Source organism: Jaculus jaculus, chromosome 12, assembly GCF_020740685.1.
Source record: "Jaculus jaculus isolate mJacJac1 chromosome 12, mJacJac1.mat.Y.cur, whole genome shotgun sequence".
Lineage (NCBI taxonomy): Eukaryota > Metazoa > Chordata > Mammalia > Rodentia > Dipodidae > Jaculus > Jaculus jaculus.
Window position 1 is genome coordinate 9,076,067 of NC_059113.1, and position 27,433 is coordinate 9,103,499.

Below are 27,433 nucleotides of genomic sequence, written 5' to 3' on the forward strand. Positions count from 1 at the left end.
TGAGAATGTCAGGGATAGTGGAGAAAAACTCTGCAGGACAGGCTTGGTGGAGGAAGTCAAGTCTGAGAAGAGCGTTAGAGGAAGAGTTATGTAGCATTACTCTTGTCTTAAGCTCTGTGGAGTGGACTGTGGGATGGCAATGTAGAAAGGGAAGGAAGAGGAGCCCTCAAGCCACAAGAGACAGCGCGCATTCAGGCAGAGAAGCCTATGCTATCAGTAGGTGAGAACAACATGAAATATTTAGTGTTTCTGGAGCCCAGAGTATGAATCAGCATAAGAGATAGACTAGAAGGGAGATGGGAGCTTACCTTCTGGATATAGACTTTATTAGTGGTGTTTTGGGCATTTGGAGTATATTTATTTTAAGACTGAGTCTCTTTATGTACCTCAGGCTGACATCAAACCCACAACCCTCCTGTCTTAGTCTCTCAAGTGCTGGGATTACAAGTCTGCTACGTTATTTCAGCTATGGTGGGTTTTGAGATGCTGTGACATTGTTTGCTTCATATTACTAATATCCTTTCTTTTTTTTTTTTTTTTGTTTTTTGAGGTAGGGTATCGCTCTAGCCCAGGCTGACTTGGAATGCGCTATGTAGTTTCAGGGTGGTCTCAAGCTCACAGTGGTCCTCCTACCTCTGCTACCTGAGTGCTGGGATTAAAACTGTGTGCTACCATGCCTGCCTGACATTAATATCCATTTTTTATAAAGAAGGTGAATACAGAAAGAAAAGATGAGAAGAAGGGAGGCTAGTTAGAAGACTAGGATAAGTTGAGATTTGGGAAGAAATGATGAGATCCTGAATCAAAGGTGTGGTAGTTTGATTAAAGTGACCCCCCTCCATAAACTTAGGTGTTCTGAATGCTAGGTTCCCAGCTGATGGAGATTTGGAAATTAACGCCTCCTAGAGGCAGTGTATTGTTAGGGGCAGGCTGATAGGTGCTATAACCAGTGTTCCTTTGCCAGTGTCTGCCACACTCTCCTGTTCCTATTGTACACCTGATGTTGGCAAAGGGGTGATGTCCACCCTCTGCTCATGCCATCATTTTCCCCTGTCATTATGTAGCTTCCTCTCAAGCCTGTAAGCCAAAATAAACCTTTCTCCACACAAGATGATCTTGGTTGGGTGATTTCTACCAGCAATGAGAACCTGACTGCCACAGTTATGTTGGTACCAAGGAGTGGCATTGCTGCTTAGACGCCTGACTGTGAAGCTTTGGCCTTTTAGAGCTGATTTGGAATTTGGAAGGATTTCAAACCTGGGCCTAAGATATGTAAATACAACTTGATGGACTATTCTGGTCAGAGTTAAAAGATCTGATTGCAGTAAGAACTATGGACTGCGAGGTTTGGCTTGTGAGGGTGAGAAGGAGCTTTGCCTGGACCTGGCTAGAAGCAGTTTGTGTGAGAGGCTTGCTGTTATGCCCGTGTCCTGAGAATTTGTTTGTACAGATATGACCTGGTGTGAGCAAAGGGATATGGCACACAAAAAAATTGAAATCTTTGGACCTAAACTTCTGCCCATTCTCTAATTATATGAGAGATTATAACCTTTGGGATTGTACCAACTGACTTGCATTAGGACAACAGGAAGAATGTAGACTCTTTTGAAGGGGACTGTATGCTGAAGGAGTGTCTTATTCTTCAAAGTCTGCTTTATTCCCCCCTGGATTAACAAATTGGCACCCTACCTGGTATCATGGAGTATAAGAAATGCAGGAAAGAGAGGGTCACTGAGTTTGCAACATGGTCTTGTGTTTTGGAAATGGCCATGGGCAGTGTGAAGCAGGTTTGCTGGATGCCTGCATGGAGACCTGATGGAACTGTGAGGATGAACTGTGGATTGCAGTGGAGCCCCAGTGGAGATGCTGGGACCATGAAATTGCTGCTAAGGAAAGCTGCCAGCCCCAATGAAGTTTTCCAGGACTGTGAGTAGCCTAGCTGGAGGGGCATAATTGGAACCCAGAGACTTGTTGCTGGTCAGAATTATTGGACTTGGAGACTTGTCCCTGAGTAGAGTTGTTGGACTTGGAGCAACAGACTTTGATGAGTTTTTAACTTTTTAAATGGCTCGAGGGATGGCTTGGTAGTTAAGATACATGCCTACAAAGCCAAAGGACTTAGATTTGATTTCCCAGGACCCACATTAGCCAGATGCACAAGGGGGCACAGGCATCTGGAGTTCGTTTGCAGTGGCTGGAGGCCCTAGAGTGCCCATTATCTCTCTCTCTCTCCCCTCTTTCTCTGTTAACTAAATAAAAATAAAAAAACAACTGTTTAAAACTTGTATTGGTTGAATATTTCTTTGTTATGCCCAATGCTCTCTTTTGCAGTGTGTTTATTCTGCCCCATTATGGTGTTTGAGGGGATTTTTTTTTTTTTTGTATTATGGCTCAGTTAAAAGTCCTTGAACTATGGGAATCTTTGAACATCATTAGGATTGTTAAAAATTATGGGGGGCTGGAGAGATGGCTTAGCGGTTAAGCGCTTGCCTGTGAAGCCTAAGGACCCCGGTTCGAGGCTCGGTTCCCCAGGTCCCACGTTAGCCAGATGCACAAGGGGGCGCATGCGTCTGGAGTTCGTGTGCAGAGGCTGGAAACCCTGGCGCGCCCATTCTCTCTCTCCTTCTATCTGTCTTTCTCTCTGTGTCTGTCACTCTCAAATAAATAAATAAATAATTAAAAAAAAAAAGATTTAAAAATTATGGGGACTGCTGGGCGTGGTGGCACATGCCTTTAATCCCAGCACTCAGGAGGCAGAAATAGGAGTATTGCAGTGTGTTTGAGGCCACCCTGAGACTTTATAGTGAATTCAAGGTCAGCCTGGGCAAGAGTGAGACTCTGCTTCACAAAACCAAAAAAAAAAAAAAAAAAAAAAAAAATTATGGGGACTTTTAAAGTTGGATGAATACATCACATTTTACATCATGTGTGGTTGTCAGTTTATAGAGGCCAGGGGAGGAATGTGGTGGTTTGATTCAGGTTTCCCCCATAAACCTAGGTGTTCTGAATGCTAGGTTCCCAATTGATGGAAATTTGGGAATTAATGCCTCCTGGAGTATAGTTGTATCGCTGGGGGAGGCCTTATAGGTATTATAGCCAGTGTCTCCTTGACAGTGTTTGGCACACTCTCCTGTGGCTACTGTCTACCTTATGTTGGCCCTGGGGGGTGATGTCCACTCTCTGCTCATGCCATTGTTCTCCCTACCACTGTGGAGTGCTCCCCCGAGTCTATAAACCAAAATTAACCTTTTTTTCCCACAAGCTGTTCCTGGTCAGGTGATTTCCGCCAGCAAACCTAACTGCAACAAAGGATTCAGAGTTGAAGAGTCTGTGACAAATTCACAAGAAATATTTAATCATTAGCTCAATTGCCCACAGGCTGACTGCACACAGTCTATTTAGAATTGCCATGGATGAGAGGTATTAAAGGAGAGAGAGAGAAAGAGATGCTAAAAATGGCCTGGGGGATGAGTTGGTATGACAAAAGACATGAAGGAAAAGAAAATACGCCTTCTGCTGTGCTGTGGAGTTGACCCACCTGACATGTGGACTCACCTGGCATGTCCATCATGTACCTTGTTATCTGAGTCTCAAAATTCCTTTGCCCCAAAGAACAGGTATTATATGAATGAGTTAATGAGAAATATTAGAGACTAAGAAGCTTTCTTCAGGAGTTCACTCTCTTCCCACAGATGAGAGCAATGGCAAATACCAGGAGGACCTTCTTCCCCCATCCTGCCCCCACACACCGGCCTTGCCGGGTCAGAGGAGTGGACGCAGCGGGCGGGGAACCCGGTCCATGGGGACCACTAGTTACAGAAGTCAAAGGGACCACGGTTGTGAATTGTTTGGTGTGACTTGTATAGTGGGTATGTCCAGCAGAAGTGGTTACTTCTGCTATTAATCTACTCTGAGAATAATATAAAGGCCTCATTAGGCACTTTGAGCTCTGAGATGATGATATAGCTTCTGAGCCACACACTTAAGATAGCTAATAAAACAAAAATATAATCCAAGCAACAAAATAACTCCAGATGTTAAAATACCACTTACAGTAATGTAAGAAACATGGAAAGTTAAGATAATATAACTCTTCTAAAAAACAACAACAACAAAACCTAATGCCATGATAATGAACTCTAGTGAGAGCAAATTAGGTAAAATCCCAGATAGGGAATTCAAAATAATGAGTGTATGTTCAAAGAACTTAATGGAGAATAGAAACTCTGCAAATCCAAGGATAGCATAGAAGTTACACTGTCAAGTGTTAGAATTTAGAGGCAGAGAAGATCCAGGCCACGCTGATATGCAAGTTGTAGAGACCATCTCTGGAATTCAAGAGACTCCGGGTCAGTAAGCTGTGCTGTTGAACAGGTCATCTGCTCCTCTGCCTACCTGGATAGTGGAATTTCCTGGGAGTGGAATGAACAGGGAGACGTCATATTGGGTCCCAAGGTTGGTGACTGAGGAGCAGGGCTTGGAGCTGAGGCAGTGGCAGTGGTGACAGAGTGGAATGACAGATCCTGATGCTCTGGAACATACAGATAATGAGCTTGAATAGAAGGGCTAGTGAAAGGCCAGAAGCAGTTGTCCTCGACTGAGGAAGAGATTTAGAAAGGAGATAGCTAGAGTGAATAATGATGAAACCCAGAGAGTGACAGTGAGAATACTGCTGTCCTTCATTGAGTGAGTGGCAGTTGCCACAAGGAAGCAAGACAGGCTTGGTCTTGCGTCTCCAATGCGCTTACATTGTCCAGGATATTTCTAGAAACAAAAATAGCTAAGTCACATTCATCTGAGACTTTCTGATATTTGAAGATGGTTCTTGCTATCCCCAAGCCTTCTTTAGTTCAAGCTAAACAGTTTTAGCTTGAGAGGAACTTAGTTCACATTTTTTTTTTTTTGTCCTGTAGGAAAGGACTGCATTTGGCTGTGATCAATGCCATTTCATTTATTTATTTATTTAATATTTTTAGTGTTTTTTTTTTTTTTTTGAGGTAGAGCCTTACTCTGACCCAGGATGACCTGGAATTAAGTCTGTAGTCTCAGGGTGGGCTCGAACTCACTGCGATCCTCCTACCTCTGAAGTGCTGGGATTAAAGGCGTGTGCCACCACACCCAGCTTTCAATGCCATTTTAAAGTGTGGTGTTCAATGTCAAGCACTACTGTCCAAAGGCAATCATATCTAAGAAAAACATGACGGAGCCCAGTGTGGTGGCACACGCCTTTAATCCCAGCACTTGGAAGGCAGAGGTAAGAGGATCACCGTGATTTAGAGGCCACCCTGAGACTACATAGTGAATTCCAGGTTAGCCTGGGCTAGAGCAACACCCTACCTCAGAAAATCAAAAATAAAATTAAAAACGTGATGGAGCACCTAACTTTTCTTTCCTATAGCCTGAATTGCCTCATCTGAACCAAGAAAAGACCCAGAATTCAATCTGTATAGCCCCTTTCTTCCCTCCACTACTTTTCAATGGATTTGTGTCCAAACACAAGTATGGTTTCTGACAACTAGAAGAACAGTATGCATAAATGAAGACAGTAGTAACACAACTGAAAGCAAACTGTGGGTAACACTTTCCCCCAAGGAACTAGCATCCAAGAGGTACAAAGGAAGCAGGGAGTCCGTTTTGGCTTTGTTTCGGCTTCTAACATGAACCTCATATGTAAACAAATAATATGTGACTTCCTCAGGGAGACCTCTATCCTAATGCTCTCATTACTTCCTGTGTAAGTCAGGCATAGCTCAGATGCCTAAGTTGCTTACATGTCGTGGCTAACATACTAGGAAACTCTGACGCAAGCAGGAGACACCGCAGAAATACTCGGCGTTCCGCTTCTACTCGGTTCTGCGGTTCGTTAGACTTAACGAGAAATAAAATCTATTACAAAGTTCCTTTGAACTCATTGATTGTGACATGATAAGGTTTTATTGGCATAAACTGATCCTCTCTTTTCTGGAAAACAACATAAATAGTCATGTTCATAGAATACAGGCAAAAATGAGATAACTAAAAGTTAGTAACGAGGACAGTATGCATTTGGGAACGTGATGGCTCAATGCTACAAATCCACCTTTGTAGCTATTGCAGTTCGCTTCATCTGCTGGCCTAAAGCACGTGACCAAAAGCAGCCAAGGAAAGGGTTTATTTTGGCATACAGGCTCAAGAAGAAACTCCATGATGGCAGGGAAAACAAAGGCGTGAGCAGAGACTGGACATCACCTCCTGGCCAACATCAAATGGACAGCAGCAGCGGAAGAGTGTGAGAAGCCTTGGCACGGGGACACTGGCTGTAACACCCATGAGCGTACACACCTCCTTCAGAAGGATCCAATTCCTATCAGCTGGGGATCAAGTTTTCAGGACACATTACATGTGTGGGGGACCCCTGAGTCAAACCACCACAGGAGCCATGACTCCTTAGTTCCTCTATCAGTTAATTTAATGTTGAACATGACAAAAAAAGGACACTATTTAGAATTTAGTGTAATAATTGGTTATCATGTATGACATTGAGAAGTAAAGAAATACAAAGAAAATATTTGGAAACAAAACAGCATATTGTACATCGGACGAGAAGACCTCAAGTGAAGAGTTTGAAACCAGCAAGGATACCCACAAATTCATGTCCTTACGGAATGAGGAACGGGGTCATCAGTGTTCACAAAGGTGGCTAGTGTCATACTCCAGAGATTTCGTCCCCAAAATCCCAAAAGCAGCATGGGTGAGTCATTCGTTGTCTTGCTTGGTCCTCTTTTCCCACATTTGTCAAGTAAAAACTTTGGAAACTTTAATCCTAATCACTTGATTCAAATATTCAAATGATTATTTGAAAGAAAGAAAGCCACATGAAAGATAAAAAGGAAGAAAAGGATCAAGGAGAAAATGAGAGAAGGGTTTACAGAGTACCAGATGGCTTAGTCTCCACAAGTTCAGACAAAAGTCAACCCAGGACATAAGAACCGCGCATCTTCCTGAGCAGGCCATTCATCTTCCAGAGAGGTCTGTACTAGATCAGGTGATAGACTGTTACTCCAACAGGGCTCAAAGAATTGACTCTCCAGTGTCAACGCTATGGGAATATCTCCTCTACATTGACTGTGGACTTGACATTGTGGCTCGCCTCAGACGATAGGACATTAGCCCACGGACTGCTGCCATATCATGTGAATAAACCAGTCTAGATTCCTTGACCATGAACGATTGCATGACTGGAAAGGCCCCATCATTCTAGCCTGTCCTATGTCTCAGTTAATCCATAAGAATGTGTCCAGAGAGAGAGAGAGAGAGAAAGAGAGAGAGAGAGAGAGAGAGAAGATTAGCCACTCAGTGGTGCATAGCCTCCTAAGAAATTTTACAGTATTGTTATTTAAAGCCACTGAGATTGGAGGACATTTGTAACATGGCAAAAGATTGATACAAGCTGTAAATATCAGAACAGGGGACTTGAAAGTTTTAATAAAGAGAATAAAATCCTAAAGCGTTAAAATGTTTTGGGTTCAGCCCAAGTTCCTTTGTTATTCTACCCTAAAATGTCTACCATTCTCTTAATAAGAATTTTTAACAATTTTTATTTATTTTTCTCTTTTTACCGTTTGCACATATATAATGTTTTTTCATCTTACTCCCTTCCCCAGTTCTCTCTCATCCCCCTCCACCTTTTTTAAACACCTTTCTTCCCCATTAACCCTCATCTTATTTTCATTTTTAACCCACTGATTTAAATTAGGGTTGCTTGCATGATCATGGGTGGCAGGGCCTTTTCCTTGGAATTGGTTACTTCCCAGAGGCTACACCACAGATGACCCTAGCTAGCTCCCCCTCCTAGCAGCCATTAGCTATTCTTGGAGGCGTGGGGTCTCATGTGTTCTGTCCCCATGGATGGAGAAGTATTGACAGACTCAGTCTTGTGCTGGAAACTGCCGCCGCTGTAAGTTCACAAGTGTAATGGGCAGAAGTCAGCCCTCCTCCCCATCTTCCCGCATCTACTTTCTTTCCCCCCCTCCATTGTTTTATATTAACAAGTGAAGGTTATCATATATAAAATGAGGGAGCAATCACATATAATTTTGGTGTTCAGGTTAGACTCTCTTCCAGAACACTGCGTGTTTGGAGAGCTGGCTTGGAGGTTCTCTCATAGACCCTCAAAGGTGAGAACAAGCAGACATACCGTATAGCCTAAGGGCCAAGACTTGGTGATCCTCCTTGGTTCTCTGTTGACCTCTCACCACAACAATCTTTGCAAAGTTCAAGGCAGTTGAGACTAGGCTTTTCTAGGACATAAAAGGCTGTTCCATTCTTGGTCAAGTAGGATAGCTGAGCTGGGTAACAATGGAGTCATATGATTTCTTAACAGACTCAGCAAATGTATTGGCACAGGGTTATCTAGCTTAGTAAGAAGTTCGTGCCACTCTGGAGGGAGATGATTGTATAAACCAACAAGGAAGTCAGAAATGCATGCAAAGAAATGGAGAAATAGTTATAGTTAATCACTAGCCAACTCACACATAGAGCCCTCAGTGGTTCCTGTAAAGCCAAGGGATAGGCTAATGTGGCTACACAGCGTGCTGTACAGAAGTCCTCTACTGTGTTTGTTTTTTTAAAAATATATATATATTTATTTATTTGACAGAGAAAGGAGAGAGAGAGAGACAGAGAATGGGCATGCCAGAGCCTCCAGCCACTGCAAATGAACTCTAGACATGTGTGCCCCCTTGTGCATCTAGCCAACATGGATCCTGGGGAATCAAACCTGGGTCCTTTGGTTTTGTAGGCAAACACCTTAACTGCTAAGCCATCCTTCCAGTCCTGTATTTGCTTTTTAAGAAGATGAGTTAAAGTTCTTTTTCCTTTCTTTTTCTTGTTTTTTTTCCTGGGGGGGGGGGAGGGTTGAGGTAGGGTCTCACTCTAGCTCCGGCTGATTTGGAATTTACTATGCAGTCTCAGGGTGGCCTCAAACTCACAGTGATCCTCCCACCTCTGCCTCCTGAGTGTTGGGATTAAAGGCGTGTGCCACCACACCCGGCTGAGTTAAAGTTCTTTATGCCACTGGCCCTTCCTCTGCCCTTTTCACTAGTACTGAAGCATCACCCTCCTGCCCCTCGATGTCTTTTGCATTTGTCCTTTTCTCTTCATTCCTGCTTCCTAACTGAAGCTTGAAGCTCGTATTACCACTTGATCTGCACTGATTTTCCTGCCTTTAGCCTCTCTTCCTGTCCATCGGCTGCCAGATTCACCTTCCCCCATCTCAGCATTCTCTCCTCAAACCTCACCAACAGCTCGTGCAAAAGAACAAACAAACTAGTTTTGGTCTTGCATTCTTGGTTCATCTCAGTTTAGTCCCAAAGTTTTTCACTGACCACGTATAGCCTAGCTCCATCATACTAGATCTCAGTTCTCTGTACAAGGCCATCTTCCCAACTTCTAAAACTCAGACTCTCTTTTCTGAGAGCTGGGGAGATAGACGAGCAGTTAAAGGTGCTTGCTTGCAAAGCCTGCTGGTTCCAGGTTTTATTGCCGAGTACTCTTGTAAAGCCAGATGCACACAGTGGCACAAGCATCGAGAGTTCGTTTACCGCAGTAAGAGGCCCTCCGCATGCACACTCACTCAGTGTCTCAAATGAAAAAACAGGAAACATATTTAAATTGCCTGTTGGAATGTCCTTGATTCTTAGTTCTGCTCCAAGTCAGGTTCCTCCTCCAGGGCCATCTGAAATACCATGGCTTCCATGTAAACTCTGCTGATCCCCCCAAACATGCAGTGGGTCTTCCTCTGAGCACCCATGCTGTGTGTCTACAACCTGTGTGACACTCACATTTTCTCACCTTTATTACTAAAGTCATCATAATTCTTTTTGTTCATGGTGTTTCCTCCTGACAGGTCATGTGTTTATGGACATCAGGAAATGGCTCATTACTCTCCAGCCACCCACCCTAGATTACTACGTGTTTGGGGGACAAACGGGAGTGACCATTCATTTTCCCTTCACCTTGTCAATGAAAGTCTCATGTCCATGGGTTTTTATACAGGCTGAGCAGAGGAGAAAACATGAAGGAGTTCTCTCAGTTTTCTTCTTTATTTTTTGTCCTACTAACAAAAACTATGTAACCTAGAAATTAAAAAAATAGTAACTCTTAGAAAAATTATGTGGGGTTAAATAAAGCAGAATCACTTCCCAGTCACAAGAACTATAAAGCTGGCTCAAGAGAAATATAAAAGAAAATTGTCTTGTGAACATTTTTAAATGCTAAGGACTCCATCAAATACGGCTCTAAAGCCACCTTTTTTGGTTTGTGAATTCAGCGATTCATCTTTGTTCAGCGAACACTTCCTTTGTCATAAGAGGGATGTAAAATAAGTAAGATCCACAGGAGGTGAACTAAAGCAATTTCAAATTAGTTTGGTAATAAAAAATGCAACTGTTGAATAATAATTCAAGATGATATATAACTAAACTTGTAAAATTAAACATGAAATAGCAATTGTTCAGTGTCAGGACTCTAGAAATTCTGTATTTTCACACATGTCTGTCACTCATATTGAAAGGATAAAAAAATTATTTTGTGGCATGGGATGAATGACAATCTGAGCGAGAGAGAGAGAGAGAGAGAGAGAGAGAGAGAGAGAGAGAGAGAAACTTCAAGAGAAAATACAAATGGAGATTCTGTGACAGGCTAACATGTTCGTGTTCATGAGGTCATCCGCTCCCTTCACACAGATTAGCGTCTCATCTCAGAATATGCAAGCTGCCACCGTCACTCCTGAGCTTAAAGGGCCTCAAAAAACATATCCGTTGTCTTCAAATATAAAGACACTTACATTTCATTATGTATGTGTGTGTAATATATATATGTGTGTGTGTGTGTGTGTGTGTGTGTGTGTGTGTGTGTGTACACGTTATTGACAACTTCTAAACTTACAGCCAACAAACCATAGTATTTCCCTCCCCTCCCCTGTTCTCCCCTTCATAACTCTGCTCTCTATCATATCTCCTCCTTCTCTCCATTAGTCTCTCTTTTAATTTGATGTCTCTTTTAATTTGATGTCATCATCTTTTACTCCTATTACGAGGGTGAAAACAGTGGATACTGGAAGTCTCAAGTTTGGCCAGACAGGCCAAATGATTGAACAAGTGCAATAGTAGCATGTCTGTTCTGAGGGCAACCAACTGCTCTTTAATTGGATTGAAGGCCTGCTCTGTGGGAGGGAAAACATGCCTGGTACAGAAACCTAATCAAAAGCCTGTGGCAGGGGAGGTCATGAGCCTTAGGGGTATAAAGCCTGCTCTTGTCTATAAATGCATACATTACTCTCACCAAACTGCCCTGAAAGCACTACACTTAATGGTCATATTCATATATTAATGCTACTCTAATTTCTGGTTAGAGAATCTCTTCTTTTTAGATGGTGATGGCCACTGGGATGACCCAAAAGGCAACATAGTGCTGAGAAGAAGGGACAGAGGAGTGTTCAGCACTGAAACATCTCACACCCTCCAAGGCTCAGGATCCATTGTAGAAGAGGTGGTGGAAAGAATGTTAAGAGTCAAAGGAACCACTCCTTACATACAACTGTCTGGACAGAAATTGGCCTCAATATCCAAGAGCTTGCAGTACCTAGCAATACCTACATAAGACAGTGTAGCCTGAATGAATGAGGGAACCCTCGAGACAGAATGAGCTGGCATGTAGCACCTGGATTGGATAGATGTTACAGAACTTGATCTTGAGTCGCAGGGTTGGTTCAATAGTCCCTAAATTACTGTGAAAATCCAGGCAAGCCCATGAATTGCTTTGCATCTAAATGTTCTCTTATCAGTTGGTATCAAGAGGCCTGCTCGCCAAGAACTATAAGGACAGAATGAAGCAAGAACTTGAAATGCTTTGCCAAGTTAATCTGTCCAGATTTATGGTGTCATCTGAATAGCTCACTTTGAAGACTACAATATATAGCTGACCTTTAAGTGTCTTGTTGTTAGTAACATATTGATTGTTTCCTTAGAGTCCAACGAGGAAATATTATTTTCAAACACAGTATAATTTGAGTTCCTGGGCATTATAATACCAATTTTATTTAGCTAGTGTAGGAGAACTGCTGGCCATCTAACAACACAACCATGTTTATTAGCCCAGTATGGGGCAGAATTTCCTATTCTTCTACTGAAAAACTTCCAAGATAGTTTCTAGTCAACTAATGGATTCTCTCTCTTTGTGTGAACTACTCTCCTGCAAGAAAAGAGCGTGCAATTGAGGATCCTTAAGAATGTACCGAGGGCAGGATAGAACTCACAAGAATCAACTATATTGCACACTTGTTATCAAAAATCTCCTTTCTCTGCTTTACTTTCCTGAGGTTCATTCCTCTGTCCCTTATTATTTTCTCTTTCCTTCTCTTGGTCATAACATGACCTAAGGAAACACTTGGGATTGACTGACCATTAATTAAAACTTTTTTTTTTTTATCATACCTAGGAGCATCACAGCCTGGGCTTTGTCTTTTCCAGGTGGGACTCCAAAGTTTCATGTGGGATCTGCAGGTTTGCAACCACAGTGCAGCTCTGTGTACCTTCAGCTGACCTTGAGCTTGTGGGTGCAGCTCCCAGTTACCTCATCAAGAGCCAACTGCCGCTGGGCATAATGCCACATGCCTTTCATACCCACAGCACACTGAGGGTGAGGCAGGCAGGATCGTGAGTTTGAGACTACCTTGGGCTACATTGTGATGCCTGTCTCACTTGTCTCAGCAAAGGAAAGCGGGGGCAGATGGAAGGGGGGACACAGAGGTTTTCCGTGTTGACATCAACTCAGATAGAGACTGTTTCCACTTTGCCTCTGAAGTCAGTGAGGTAATGAACTATTTCATACAGTTCAATAACTGTCAAAACTATATGCCAGGAACTCTGAATTCTTTCATTTTTAAAAAGCCACCAACTAGCTCTGTGCTTTTTTTAACTTTCTCCTTCCTTTTTTTTTAAATTTTTTTTATTATTTATTTATTTATTTATTTGAGAGCGACAGACACAGAGAGAAAGACAGATAGAGGGAGAGAGAGAGAATGGGCGCGCCAGGGTTTCCAGCCTCTGCACACAAACTCCAGACGCATGCGCCCCCTTGTGCATCTGGCTAACGTGGGACCTGGGGAACCGAGCCTCGAACCAGGGTCCTTAGGCTTCACAGGCAAGCGCTTAACCGCTAAGCCATCTCTCCAGCCCACTTTCTCCTTCCTTTGCTAGTTTGTTTTTTATTCGTAAAATAAGTCTAGATTCTTTTTAGCACTGAAACATAAAACTCCCTGTCTTTTGATGAGAAGTTGTAGTGATACAATGTTCTTTCCTGATAGGGTGGCTACGTCAATTCAACCTGGATACAGACCCTTTCTCTAAAGGGCCCAAGGAGTCTCTCTTCACAGTTCTCCTTTGTAAACCATGGTTTCTCATTTATTGGACGGGTCCTTCCCTAGAAGCTAGCATGAATGCTGTGTACATCCCCTCATCTTTTACATACATACATACATGGCAATAAAAAAAAAAATCAACTTTCTGTCTCAAATTTAACTCAGCAATGGCTTTTACCACGGAGGTTATGATCTGGCTCTTACACATACACTCGGGGGATGAGGCCACCTGTGTTACTTTGCCCACAGGCAGAATGAACTTGAACTTCAAGTTAGAAAAGAGTCTTCAGATAAAGGAGTCTATCTGAGGGCGGTGGTTTGGTGGGGCTCACACAAGTTCTAGGGGACAGAGCTTCGCCTACCTTTGGGATAGATAGGAAGTGACTAAGGACATTTGGGGTCATGGGGTGGGAATGCAGGAGGCACTGGTGCCACAGGAAAGTGCTTTCCAAGTGAGGGCTGGTGGGGACATTGTTGTCTCATAATCAGGAAGCAGCAGAAGGAGGAAAACCATCCATGCCCGGCCAGCCACTGGTGCTGTGCATCTCCCCCGTTCCCCACGCTGGCAAATGCTGGGCTGGCTTGCTTGGGCATCTATCCTAGACAATGCTGGGGTGTTTACTCGAAGACCGGAGCCAGGAAGCAGAACACGTGTACCTTGGTAGAGTTATGACTGTTATGACTTCCTCAAAATTACCCATGCTTACATTCATTTAAGTGGTCCTCAGCCTTGGCCACATGGTAGGCTCTCCTTGAATCATGTGAGGATGTGAAGACATGTGTGCTCATCCCATCCTGACAGAGCAAAAAACCCCTGGGAGGGTCGACAAAGAGACAATCTTAAAATCCCCTAAATGATTTTTTTTTTAATTTATTTATTTGAGAGTGACAGACACAGAGAGAAGGACAGATAGAGGGAGAGGGAGAGAATGGGCACGCCAGGGCCTCCAGCCTCTGCAAACGAACTCCAGATGCGTGCGCCCCCCTTGTGCATCTGGCTAACTTGGGACCTGAGGAACCAAGCCTCGAACCGGGGTTCTTAGGCTTCACAGGCAAGCGTTTAACCACTAAGCCATCTCTCCAGCCCCCCTAAATGATTTTAAGCTTTGAGAATTATCACTGTCCTCATTTGCAAAAATATATATTTGAAAGCTAGTGAATTTGTGTACTTGTTGTAAAGGCTACTTAGAAAGTTGAGACTCCATTCTGAATCTGGTGGAAGGAGATAGAACAAATGTTTGTCAGTCTGGAATGATGCAGGGATTGCCCGAAGGCTAGCAGGAGCTCCCCGTGGCCTCTTGGCCTTGACCCGTGGAGAGGATGCTGGCGCCTGCAGACGTCTCATCCTGGACTGTGGGTTGTTTCTGTGGCACTGCAGGTCCACAGGGAACTACGACTGGTGCCGGGGCAAACCAAAGCGATTTTCTAGAAAACAAATACGTGATGGCAGCTCTTGGAAAAGTAAATAATTAAATTATTGGTTCACAGTTAGAAAGTCCAATAATTTATCTTGGTATCTATGGCAATGAAGAAAGCAACACCTTCCAGAGTCATAAAGCGGTGACATCAACTATCATTGTAGGCACAAAGCTAAAATCAGCAGGGTCACAGTGTATATTTTATGATCAATGAATCAGATGAGATTTATTTTGACATCTGATCAATTTTCAGTAAAGTTTAAATATTTTTATTTTTTTCCCTATCTACCTCATATTCACTGTGGAACATATAATTTCTTAAAGTGTTTTTTTTTTTTTAAGTTGTTGAGGGCTAAGGAGACAGCTCAGTATTAAAAGTCAGTTGTTTACAAGGCCTGCTGGCCCAGGTTCGATTCCCCAGTGCCCATGTAAAGCCAGGTACACAAAGTAACACATACATCTGGGGTTCATTTATAATGGCAAGAGACCCCAATGTGCCTATGCATTCATGCTTTCTCCCTCTCTCTGTCCTTACCCTCCTCTCAAATAAATAAATTAAAATTTTTAAAAAAGTTGCTGAGGATTCTAGTGCTGATAATAAAATACACCAGGAAAATATTGCTGCTTAGCCTATTTTATTCTATAAAGAAAAATATGTGAGGCCAACTTTCAATTTTCTTGCAAATTTAAACACAAATTAAGTTGGAGAAAATGAAAAATGACTTATCTTTCTGGTGCTGTCACACGACTTCAGGAGATGTCCTGTATGTCACAGTGCCTGTGATTGACACGCACACAGTTGTCCTCCTGCTCCTCTGAATGACTGTCTTGACAGTTCTGAGCAGCAAAAGAAATGCCAAGGAGTCTAGTCATTAAAAACGTATCCTGTTTGTCTCATATCCATTACTACAAATAAGTGACATTAAAATGCTTAGTATAGGAAACACATATTTAGCTCATTGAGCACCAGCAGTGGAAATCCCAGAACTCAACGTCTGTCTATGTGTTTCTGACTGGCCAGAAGCTGCCCCCACCCTCATTCTTGCCCATCTCCTGTTCCCAACGCATTCCAGATCACAGATATGGGACCTGTGTTCTCCCAAGAGACCTGGTCCTAAAGGAGGAGAAAACTTAATGGAGGTATAATAAGGAAGTAACTGAGTTATGTGATTTGGCAAAGCAATATAAAACATTTGTATTTTTATTTTTATATACTTTTTTATTTTTAAAACATTTTAATAAATAGTTGCTATTTCCCTAGCTGTCAGCACCGTTTGGAGAGGTGATGAAACCTCTCGTACCTGGGATGGAGCTAGCAGAAACAGGTCACTGAGGGGTGGCCTTGAAGGTGATACCCACTTCTGGTTCTGTCTCTTGATCCCCCAAAGTGTGAGGAATCCTGGTTTCAGGGTACTGTTGCCATCAACTCCACCCTGCCTTACCTCCCATGATGGCTTATGCCTTGGAAACCTTGAGACAGAATTAATCTTCTCTCTTGCTTCTTTAAAAAATTTTTTTTTATATATTTATTTAAGTCAGAGAAAAAGAGGAAGACAGAAAGAGAGAGACTGAGTAAGGGTGGGCCAAGGCCTCCTACCAGTGCAAACCAACTACAGATGCATGCGCCACTTTGTGCATCTGGCTTCATTTGGGTACTGGGCAGTCGAACCTGGGCCATTAGGGTTTGCTGGCAAGTGCCTTTAACCACTGAATGTTCTCTCTAGCCCTTCAGTTGTTTCTTTAATCTAGTTTGTAACAGTAAGAAGATTAACTAACAGAACCAACCACTTCTGAAATTAAGGGACAAATGTAAATTTTCTCTCCAAGATAATGCCAACTGAAAGAAGAAATAATGGGAGATAAGACAGGAGTAGAAAAAGGGAAGATGATAGAGGAGAAAGTGGGGGGAAGGTCAATAGAATGGGGAGAAAATACAGAAGCAAGAGACCAGGCCAAGTGGAACAAGTTTATAGACACAGTTTCTGGGGAGGCCGAGGACAGATTCTTAAGTCTGTGGTCTGACTGAGCTGAGAGCAAGTTCAAAGCCATTATCAACAACTTACTGAGAGCCTGTCTCAAAATAAAAAGTATAAAGTAAGGGCTGGAGAGAAGTGTTAGTGATTAAGGTACTTTCCAGCAAAGCCAAAGGACCCAGGTTTGATTCCCTAGTACCCACATAAAGCCAGATGCACAGGTGACACATGAGTCTGGAGTTGGTTGCAGTGGCTAGAAGTCCTGACACACCCATATTCTCTCATCTATCTATCTATCTATCTATCTATCTATCTATCTATCTATCTATCTACCTACCTACCTACCTACCTATCTACCTATCTATCTATCTCTATCTCATCTGCTACTTTCTCTTTCAAATAAATAAATGGAAAAATACTAAATAAAAAGTATAAAGTAAAATTAAATAAATAAATATATGGCTAGGCATATTGTTCAGTGGTAGAGTGCTTGCTTAGCAGACACAAGGTTCTAGGTTCAATCCCCACTTCCAAGCAAACAAATCAGAGGGAAGAAACTTACAAATACAGGAAAGAGGCACATGTCATGAGGGAGGCAAAGGGAGTAACAGGGAGTCAGGATTCGAAGTTACCACTTACTGTTTTTGTATAATCTGTGCTCATTTGGCCTAACGCTCATTCAACTCCATGGCAAGGGGCACCTAAGCCATTGACTGCTGTCCCTACAAAACCACAGAGCTGGCCCCATCACCAGGTGCTCATTAAATGGTTTCTGGGTATGTTAATTGCTTGATATTTCTCTTAGTGGATGAGACAGGGACTGTTTGGTTCTGCGAAGGGGAGAGAGCAAGGTTCCAAAAGTCCTATGTTCAAGGTCTTCATGAAGGGAGGTGTGGGGCAAGACATTTTACACAAAGGGCCCAGTGTGAAACCACAGAGCCTGTGTAGGTTTATGGCTTGGAAAATACCCAATAATCTGAATGATATCTGTAAGGTTTCTAGTAGAATTAAGATAAGGCTGAGAGAGCTGAGTGTCAAATTGTCCTAGTTCTTAAAAGATGGCAAGCAGAAGCCAGGTGTGGTGGCACATGCCTTTAATCCAAGCACTTAGGTTCTAGGCCACCCTGAGACTACATATTGAATTTCAGGTCAGCCTGGACTAGAGGGAAACCCTACCTTGAAAAACCAAAAATAAATAAATAAACAAATAAAAATCAAATAAAATTAAAAAGGCAAACAGTTTAGTCTTACTTCTCATATATATATATATATATTATTGAAAACTTCCATACTTACAGACAACAAACCATAGTATTTCCCTCCCCTCCCTCATTTCCCCCTTCATACCTCTGCTCTCCATCATATCCCCTCCCTCTCTCCATTTGTCTCTCTTTTAATTTGATGTCATCATCTTTTTCTCCTATTATGTGGATCTTATATAGGTATTGCTAGGCACTGTGAGGTCTCGGATATTGAAGCCAATTTCTGTCTAGACAGTTATATGTAAGAAGTGGTACCCTTCCTTTGGCTCTTACATTCTTTCTGCCACCTCTGCCACAATGGATCCTGAGCCTTGTAGGGTGTGATAGAGATCACTCCTCTGTCCCTTCTTCTTAGCACTATGTTGCCTTTAGGGTCATCCCAGTGGTCATCACCATCTGAAAAGGGAAGCTTCTCTAACCAGAAGTGAGAGTAGCATTAATACATGAATGTGAACATTAAGTGTAGTGCTTTCAGGACAATTTGGTGAGAGTAATATATTCATTTATCCAGACATGAACAGTCTTTATACTCCTAAGGCTCATGACCTCCCCTGCCATAGGCTTTTGATTAGATTTTCAGTACCAGGTATGTATTCCCTCCCATAGAGTGGGCCTCCAGTCCAATTAAAGAGCAGTTGGTTTCCCCCACAGCAGACATGCCACTATTGCACATGTTCAGTCATTTGGCCTATCTGGCCAAATTTGAAGCTTCCAGTGTCCACTGTTTTCACCACTGATGACTTCTGTCTCCCATAAGATTGCATACAGTGCAGCTTTTCCCAGCTTTCAGTTGGCTGGGCTACAGGGAGAAGGTTCTCTGCTCAGCACCAGCTTAATGTCTCAGTGACTTTGCCCCTCAGGCATGTGAAGTCTTCAGCAATAGGGTCATACCTTTCTCATGGGCAACCAATGACCTTGGCTACTCCTACTTCTTTGGGCAAGGGGGGAGGGCATTGTAAGTGTTATTGGAGGGTTGGAGGATATGCTACAGTAGAGGAAATGCTGAAAGATATTAACATGTAGCCACATTCAGAGGGTCTGATCAGGAGAACCTGGAGGAGGGATTCTGGGAACGAGTTTGGTAACCTCATCCTTGACTGGCTCACCTGAAGTACTTGTTTAGCACACAGAGGTCAGCATTGTACAGGTGTTATATTTCTCAGTTCTGGGATATATGATTAAATAAGCCATTTAGATGTTTAAGTAAGACATCCAGGTAGTTTTGTTATCTGTGAAAGCTAGTTAAAACTGGCTTTGAGTTTTCCAACATGGGCCTGGCAGAATGGCTCCCACAAAGAAGAGTGTCGAGAGCTGCTCTGCCATCCACGAGGTGGTGACATGAGATGGCCGTCAGCATTCACAAGCACATTGATGGAGTGAGATTCAAGAAGTGGGCCCCTTCTGGAAGTTTGCCATGAAGGAGTTCGGGACTCCAGATGTGCACATTGATACCAGCCTCAACAAAGCCTTCTGGGCCCAGGGAATAAGAAAAGTCCTGTGTCGCATCTGTTTACAGTCGTCCAGGAAGCACAATGAGGATGAAGATTCCCCAAACCAGCTTTACACTTTGGTGAACTAAGTTGCTGTTACCACATTCAAAATCCTACAAGCAGCGTGGATGAGAACAAACTGCTTGAGTGTCAAATAAAGGTATAAAAGTTTAGGGTTAAAAAAATCAGACTGGCTTTGAAACAAGATCAGTGAGAGCACCCATTAATTATCTATTTCTGTGCAGCAAGTGACCTCAGATGTACTTACTGCAGTGTAAACGTAGTGTCTTGAAGCATGTTGGCCAGGCGTTCTGAAGTGGCTTAACGGCGCAGTCGTCTGAACTGGCAGAGCTGCTGCAGGCCCGTGCTGAAGGGGTGACAGCTACCGGGTGGTTTTGTTTTTAACCTAATTGCAGAGGCAGCAAAGCATCACCCCTGCTAAATCCCACTGGGCACGTAGACCAGCTCTGGGGCAGTGGGAGTGTGGATACTTGGAGGCAAGGATGACTGTGGATCACGTGCAGTTGGGTAAGAGAGGAGACAAAATCCAGAGCCCAGGTATGAGGTGGTAAAAACACAGATTATGAAGATTATGAAATCACAGTGTATGATGTAAGATAACGTGAGCACCTGCCTTTGAACACTTCCTGCATGCCAGGAACATTTGCAATGTACCATCTCCTTCAACCTTCATGACAACTTAGTGAGACAAGCATTCCTACTATCCAGAAGGGGAAACTGAGGATCAGAGGGGTTAAGCAGCCCAGTGAGAGAACTGCTTGTCAGGACCTGGAAAGATCATGAATGTGGGCGATGACAGGAAGTATCATCGGTGCTCTGTGAGATTTTAGCAGGCTGACGGGTGGCTCTGGTGGTCCCTGGCTTCCATCCAGAGGGTATGAGGCTCTCCCCTGAACTGGCACAGTAGCTACCCAGAGGGGAACCACGTACGGCTCTGAAGCACCGCTCAGGCCGCGCATTTCAGTGCAGTGAGAACTACGCTGGCCCGTACACTCTCTTCTGACTGATTTCTTCTGACTGGATTATGAGTATGTAGATCTTGTTTCCTAGGGATGTGGGGACTGATTCCTGCTCCAAGGCTCACCCTAGAATCTTCTGCAGTGTGGCATGGCTGCAGTGGAGCATGCTTCAGTGCAGCCAATCTCCTGATAGGTTGTAAGAGGTCTTACCTTTGTTCCCTGCTTGTTAGACATGTTCCCAACACCCACCACCTACTGTTCCCCAAGCACTCCGCTTTCCTGCACACATTCCCAATGTTTCTCTCCAATGGCAATGGGTCTCCAGCCTTTCCACTTAACTAAACTTTCTTCCAGGTGTCCTTACACTGTCCTTGCCACCTTACTGCCGCCACCTCTGCACCACCTGGTCCTGTTCAAGGTGAGATTCACAGGATATATATATATATATATATACACACATACATACATACATACATACATACATATATATGTATATATATATATACATACACACACATACACACATACACACATACATACATATACATACATACATATATATATATATATATATATATATATATATATATATATATACTTACATACATACATACACACACATATATATTTCTTCTTCTTCTTCTCCTTCCTTTTCCTTGTCTCCAGCTCTCTCTGAGCGGCAAGCTACTCCTATCTTCAGTGCCCTTCCCCTCCCTGGTAGTGTTCTGTAAAGGCAAGCCTGGACTGACAAGGGCCTCAGAGTTTGATAATTTACTTAATGTCAACAAAAGGTGGGGAGAGTAAGCTGGAGCAGATAGGGCGAGAGGCGAAGCGACCGCAGGGCCCCGTGTAACCGAGGAGGCCACTCTTGCTCTCTGCCCGATTCCTCTGTGGTTTCTCCTGGGCCTGGACTGAGATGCATGCGAGGCCTCGTTTATCTCCTTGGGTCTGAAAAAGAAAAGACAGATTCTCCAACGGAGAGTGAAGTCAGCATAGGTTAAGTGGGATCATTGTTATTAATTCAGGGAGAGTTGGATGGCTGTAGTCCTTCTTTTAGCCAAAGACGAGTGGGAGCTGACATTGGAGAGGATAATCTTTGTCTCCATGGGATTCTGACCTGATTCCTAGAAAAAAAAGGGGCGAAGGGCTGGGGTAGTAAACTGGAGAAACTCAAGCAGGAGCAGATAGGGAGAGAGGCGAGCCAACTGGGCCCGCGGGACCCAGTGCCACCGAGAAGGGCACGCCAGCCTGGGCACCTCCACCTGGCCAGGTGCAGCGGGAGCGCGGCAGGGGCCTGGCTGGGTGACCAGTTGCACGCACGGACCCCGCGCCGTGGCCGGAAGGGCCACCGCAGACTGCGGACACGGCCTGGGGTCAGCCAGGAAAAGAGGAGGCCTGGGCGTCTCTTCTTCCCGCAGCCACCTCGGCCAGCCTGAGATGTCCCAGCCTCTCCTAGTGGCCCTGGAGCGACTCCAGGTCCGGGTGGGGCGGCCGAGCGCAGTCAGTCACCGGGCATGTGGGCGCGGCGGGGCGGGGACGCGGGTGTTTGTCCGGCCAGCCTAGCCGGCGTGGTCGCGGGGCCTCGGCGCGTCCCTCCCGCCCGTCCCCGACGGCTTCTGGACACCCAAGGGGCCGTGACAGGTGCTTGGGCCACCTTGCCCAGGCGAGCCCTGGACCCGAGCAGGTAGGGGCGCCAGCCGATGGCCGGGACGCTGCAGGGGAGGAGGGTGCGCGCGCGCGCAGGGCGAGGTGGGTGGAAAGGAGGATCGGGACCGTGCAGGGGCTGGGCCGAGGCTGCCACCTGGGTGCCCGCCGCCACTGCCGCTCCCCCGTCCGGCTCGGGTGCCCAGCTCAGCCCGAGAGCGCGGCCCGTGTCCCGGGTGTCCGGTGACCGGTGTCCGGTGTCCAGAGCCGCGAGCCGGGGAGAGTGGCGGCCGCAAGACAGAAGGACTTGTGGTCGAGGCGTGAGGAGTCCCCACCCCCACCCCGACACACATATCGGGACAATCTGGGGGGGGGGGACTCAGCTGTCCTTCGGGGAAGCTGTGGGGTCCAGCAGGCAGGGTCGCGTGGATGCGCCTGGCCCGGGCACTGCGGGGTGAGGCCTGTGGCCCTCCTTGCCCGGGAGACCTTGCAGACCGAGAATTCTGGAAAAAAAAAAAGTTTCGGCCCACGCTGGACCTCCCCCTCTCCCCCAGCATCTTCCCAGCATGAGGACACCCACGGGCGCCCCCAAGTGGGGCTGGGTCCTGCATGCCAGGTAGTGTTTCCCTCTCTGGAGCTCTGGGCTAAAGCTAAAGGCTGACCCAGGACTGCAGACACGATCTTGAACTTGCACTCTCCCCCCACCCCGCCCCCGTCGCTGCTGGAGCCCTCCAGGGCCGCAGGAATCACTGGAGGTCTTCTGAACGGGGCTCTCTCAAGGACCCCAGAGAGGGCGAGGGTGGCTGTCTCCTTCTAAGCTTTACATTCATGTCCTCCAAGCTTCCCTTGGATTGTGTGTGTGTGCCATGAAAAAAACAACGCAGATGTAGTTTGACTAAATAAATGGAATACATACTGAGGCACAAATTTAACACGAGTGGAGTTTTGTAGGTAAGTTTGCATGTGCAGGAATCTCACATTTCTTAAGTCCACGTTGACATAATTTACCAAATTGTCATCTGTGGCATTTTATCCTCAAAAACATCCCTTTTGCATATTGATGAATGATCAAAATTTGAATAAAATAAATGAAAGTCTGCAAACAGAGCTGGCTGTTCAAATAATCATTACAATTCAAACTTTAGAGCTATACTGTACATGTCACAATACTGTTATGGTGTGGGCCATTTCTCAAATAACCTATTTTATTTTGATTTTTTAAAATATTTCTATTTTTTATGAGCTTCTCGCTACTGCCTATGACCTCCTCCAGATGCATGCACCACCATGTGCCTCAGCTTACATGTGTGTTGGGGAATTGCTGCTAAGCAATCTCTCCAGCTCTTACTTTTTAAATATTTTTCAAATAAAACATTATTTATTAACAATTTTAATACGTATATTTAAAAAATTTAAGGTCCTAAATAATTAAAGACACAATTGTGTTGCAGAATAATGTCTGCAGAAGGCATGAGAATCGGACCTGGGAAATCTAACTGAGCCTACGACTCCTTAGAAATCGGTTTTTGGAAGGAACAGCAGCTATAGACTTGCTGCGACTCAGCTCCTCTCTTAAGAAAGGTGCTGTAGAAGAAAAGTTAGCCTCGCGTCTCTTTTTACTGGATCTCAGATAACAGCGATCCTGCTGCACTCTGTGTGAGGCAGGGAAAGTCACCAGGTGATCCTGTGTCAGCAATGACTGTCTTGTCAAGGAGTGAAAGTAGGAAAACCCCTGATTAGTCAATTTCCTCTTTCTTATTCCTGGTGCTCTTTGCTTTGATAGCTTCACAGATTATATTTTATGATTTACAAATTACAAAAAAAAAAAAAAAAAAAATCCCAGGGCTGGAGAAATGGCTTAGCGGGTAAGCACTTGCCTGTGAAGCCTAAGGACCCCAGTTTGAGACTTGATTCCCCAGGACCCATGTAAGCTAGATGCACAAGGTGGCACGTACATCTGGAATTCGTTTGCAGCGTACCCATTCTCTCTCCTTCTCTATCTGCCTCTTTGTCTGTCGCTCTGAAATAAATAAAAATAAACAACAATTTTTTTAAAAATCCCAGGTTCATGTTACAGATGGGAAAACCGGGTTAACAGATGTGAGGTGGCATCCAAATATCACATAACGTATTGGAAACAGAGCTAGCAGTTCGGGCCAGTGTCCTCTTGGGTGTCCTGTAAGCCCAGTGCTGTGCTGGGGGTTGCCATGGGAAAGCCTTGTGGTGGGAGGTGCAGGAGATTTGACCCAAAGTGAAGGAACACCCCCATCATGACACACTTGTGTAAGTCTGGCCACAGCTGTCAGCCGGGTTGTCTGCGTGCTCTCTGGGTGCATATGAAAATGAATTTTCTTCAAGATCCACTAATTAAGATAAACCCAGTCTGCCACACCAGCTACTTGGCAGACTGAGGCAGGGAGATGGAAAGTTCAAGGTCAACTTTGGCTAGAATGAATTCAAGGCTAGCTTGTGAGATACTGTGCCAAAATGAAATTAAAGAGTGGGGTGGAGATTTAGATCTGAAGTACAATGCTTGCCTACCTAGTCCCACAGGGCCCTGAGTTTAACCCCCGATACCACAAAACAAACAAAACAAATAAATGGCTAGTTAACTTTAGCGCTTGAAATTCATGTTTCTCATAAAAGGCCAAAAAATTAAAAAAATAAAAATGAAAGCTTGTGTATCTCAGAGGTTCCATGGAACTTTTAAAAATTTTATTTATTTTGTTTTATTTTTTTTCTGAGATAGGGTCTCACTCTAGCCCAGACTGACCTGGAATTCACTATGGAGTCTCAGGGTGGCCTCGAACTCACGGTGGCCCTCCTACCTCTGCCTCCCAAGTGCTGGGATTAAAGGCGTGCGCCACCACGCCCGGCCTATGGAACTTTTGACAGCCTGTGAGAGGCTGAATGTCCCCTTGGTGCTGGAACTGGTGGTGGTTTGGAAGGGGAAGCTGGGGAGACGAAGTGGTGAGCGACGTAGACAAACATCCGCCCCTGGACCTGCGTTGCCGACTGCTCTGGGTGGGATGTGTTGGCACCTGGCCACCTAAGCTTATTTACAGTTGGCAGGGTGGGGCTGCTGGCCCTGAGAGGCACTTGCTAAATTACCTCTTTTGCTCGGGTTTCCTGGTCTTTGCCCTAAAATGTCACCCGTGGTACCACATCATGATGTCCTGATTCTGGACTCACAAGGAAACGCCCAGAAAGCACCGTCTCTGAGCTGTGGAGTACAGGAGGGCTACCCAGCGGCCCCACCCCCAGATGCCAGCCTTCTGGGTGCCATCTTACCCATCAGAGAAATGAGGCTTGAACTGGAAAGGCTAGTGTGCCCAAGTTAATGTCTGCGGAATGCTCTAGGGAGTACCTGGAACAGTTAAGTGTCTGCTCTGTTACCAGAGCACCCTGGGCGGGGTGAGGGAAGGAATGTGCCTTTGGCCCTTTAAGGGTGTTTATTTTAGGATTTTCCTATCCCTTCAGGAATATTCAACCCATTCAAAATGGGGGGGGGGCAGAGTGGAAACCTCAGGTCTGGTAATCACAATGACGTTTTATTGCTATGGGAGTCACCCCTGTGGGCATGGAATGAGCTCACTTAAGGAGGCTTCCTGGAATGTTAAGGAGTTTTTTGCTTTGGTTTCTTATGACTTTATCTCAGAGCTTTGGAGTCGTGCATGCCAAGGAACCAGCTTGTTCCTGTGCAGGGAAAGCGTCCTCTACAGACCCCTCCAGTGTGGACTTAGTTGGCTCCACTCCATGAAAAGTAAACTAAAAAGTCACAAGGTATCAACTGCCTGCCTTGCGAGCCTTTGAGGGTCATTCCACAGCACTAGCAGCCTTGGTCAGGGACCCCGGAAGGGGTGTGCCTGCCTGAGTGAGCCAGTGACACGTTTTTACTATTGTCTAAACTTTCTCTCTTATTTTGTCCAGGTGGGATTCCAGGAGTCTAATGCTAGGGAGGTAGTGCCAATGCGTGCAGCTCCAGCAAAGGCCCCTGCTGCACAAAACAGTGAGTCCAGGGGCTGTGGATGCAGATGACTTGGTGGACCTGCCCACTGAGCATGCTGGTCTCAACAGACTGTAGTTCAGAAGGAACTGTGCAGGGAGAAGGGAAGTCGAGAAGGAAGAGAGGACACGTGGGCTCTGAGAGGACCATGCTAGTTGTATGAGTGGCAAGACCAAAGAAAGGAGAACAACCCAAACTACTGTGGGCATGATGTGGCTGAGTAACTAGTCTCAGGATTGAGAGAGTTTTAGTTAGTATGGAGAAACATGGCATGTGGGAGGGCATGGCTACATGGCAAGACCACTAAAGCATTATCCATGGGAAGCCAGCTGTTGACGTCTTAGAACACAGGTGGTCCAGAAAAGTCATCATAAGACTGTTATATTTCCTTGACCTTGAAAAAAATTGGCCTTTTTTGTAGGCTGAAAATGTAGACAGTATTCCATCCTGATGACGAAAGCATGAAGGTTTGATATCTTGAGGGGTGGGGGAGCCACATAAAACTGTTGTAAAGTAGAATGAAGCGTCGTGGAATCACCCCACCTCAGCGTGACCATCGTGACATTGCCGCACACCTGTCCCAGACCATGTCTTCTTTCTAAAGAGTCTTTTCAGTAAACTTGTGTAAATCAAATAACTTTGTTGTTGTACCTTGTGACCTCCGTATACCCGTGGCTAATCTGATCTGTACATTTGGATTTTATTAAATTAGGTTAGCTGGAAAAGGGGTGCTGAAAATCTGGTGACCTTCCAGAATGTTACCTGGTATGTTCTTTTCTGCACCATAACTATTCTCATGCTCCATTAGATTGCGCGGAATCACACTGCCCTTTTGTGAAGGTGAAACCACATGTTGCATTTAGTTAGTTCTGTGAAGAAAACATGCATTCCAAAATGCACTAGGCTTTAACTTGTAATTTTTTTCTTGTTGTTCTTTTCTGAGCATGGCTCTGTCCCTTTGAAAAAGATCTCAAAAAATGGTATTTTCATTTTAAAGAAGTTATTTAGGGATCACACTATAATGTCTTCCTGGGTCCATTTTTGTGTTAATATTTTTTTGGCAGCCACACGGTTGGTGGTTTGGTAAGCTCTGCAATAATCATGTGCTTGTTCAGTGGTAGAGGGCTAAGCCTCTGTGAAACTTTTGTTTCCCTGAGATTGACCTCTATAAAGTTAGGGTTCATTCTGTTTCTCTGGTAAAGTATCTCTAGAAATCACAGGATAGACGTTACACAAACTCTTCACAAAATGCACCTCAGCT

The 27,433-nt window shown here is 44.6% G+C and overlaps 1 protein-coding gene across 1 annotated transcript in view; it reads left to right on the forward strand.

Moving 5' to 3' along the window:
• Positions 1-22,076: 22,076 nt before the first annotated feature.
• Sh2d4a (SH2 domain containing 4A) overlaps positions 22,077-27,433 on the forward strand; it is a 64,535-nt gene continuing 59,178 nt past the window's right edge. The window contains exon 1 of the mRNA XM_045131147.1: positions 22,077-22,206. The gene's annotated coding sequence lies outside the window, so the exon portion shown is untranslated. The remainder of the gene's footprint in view (positions 22,207-27,433) is intronic.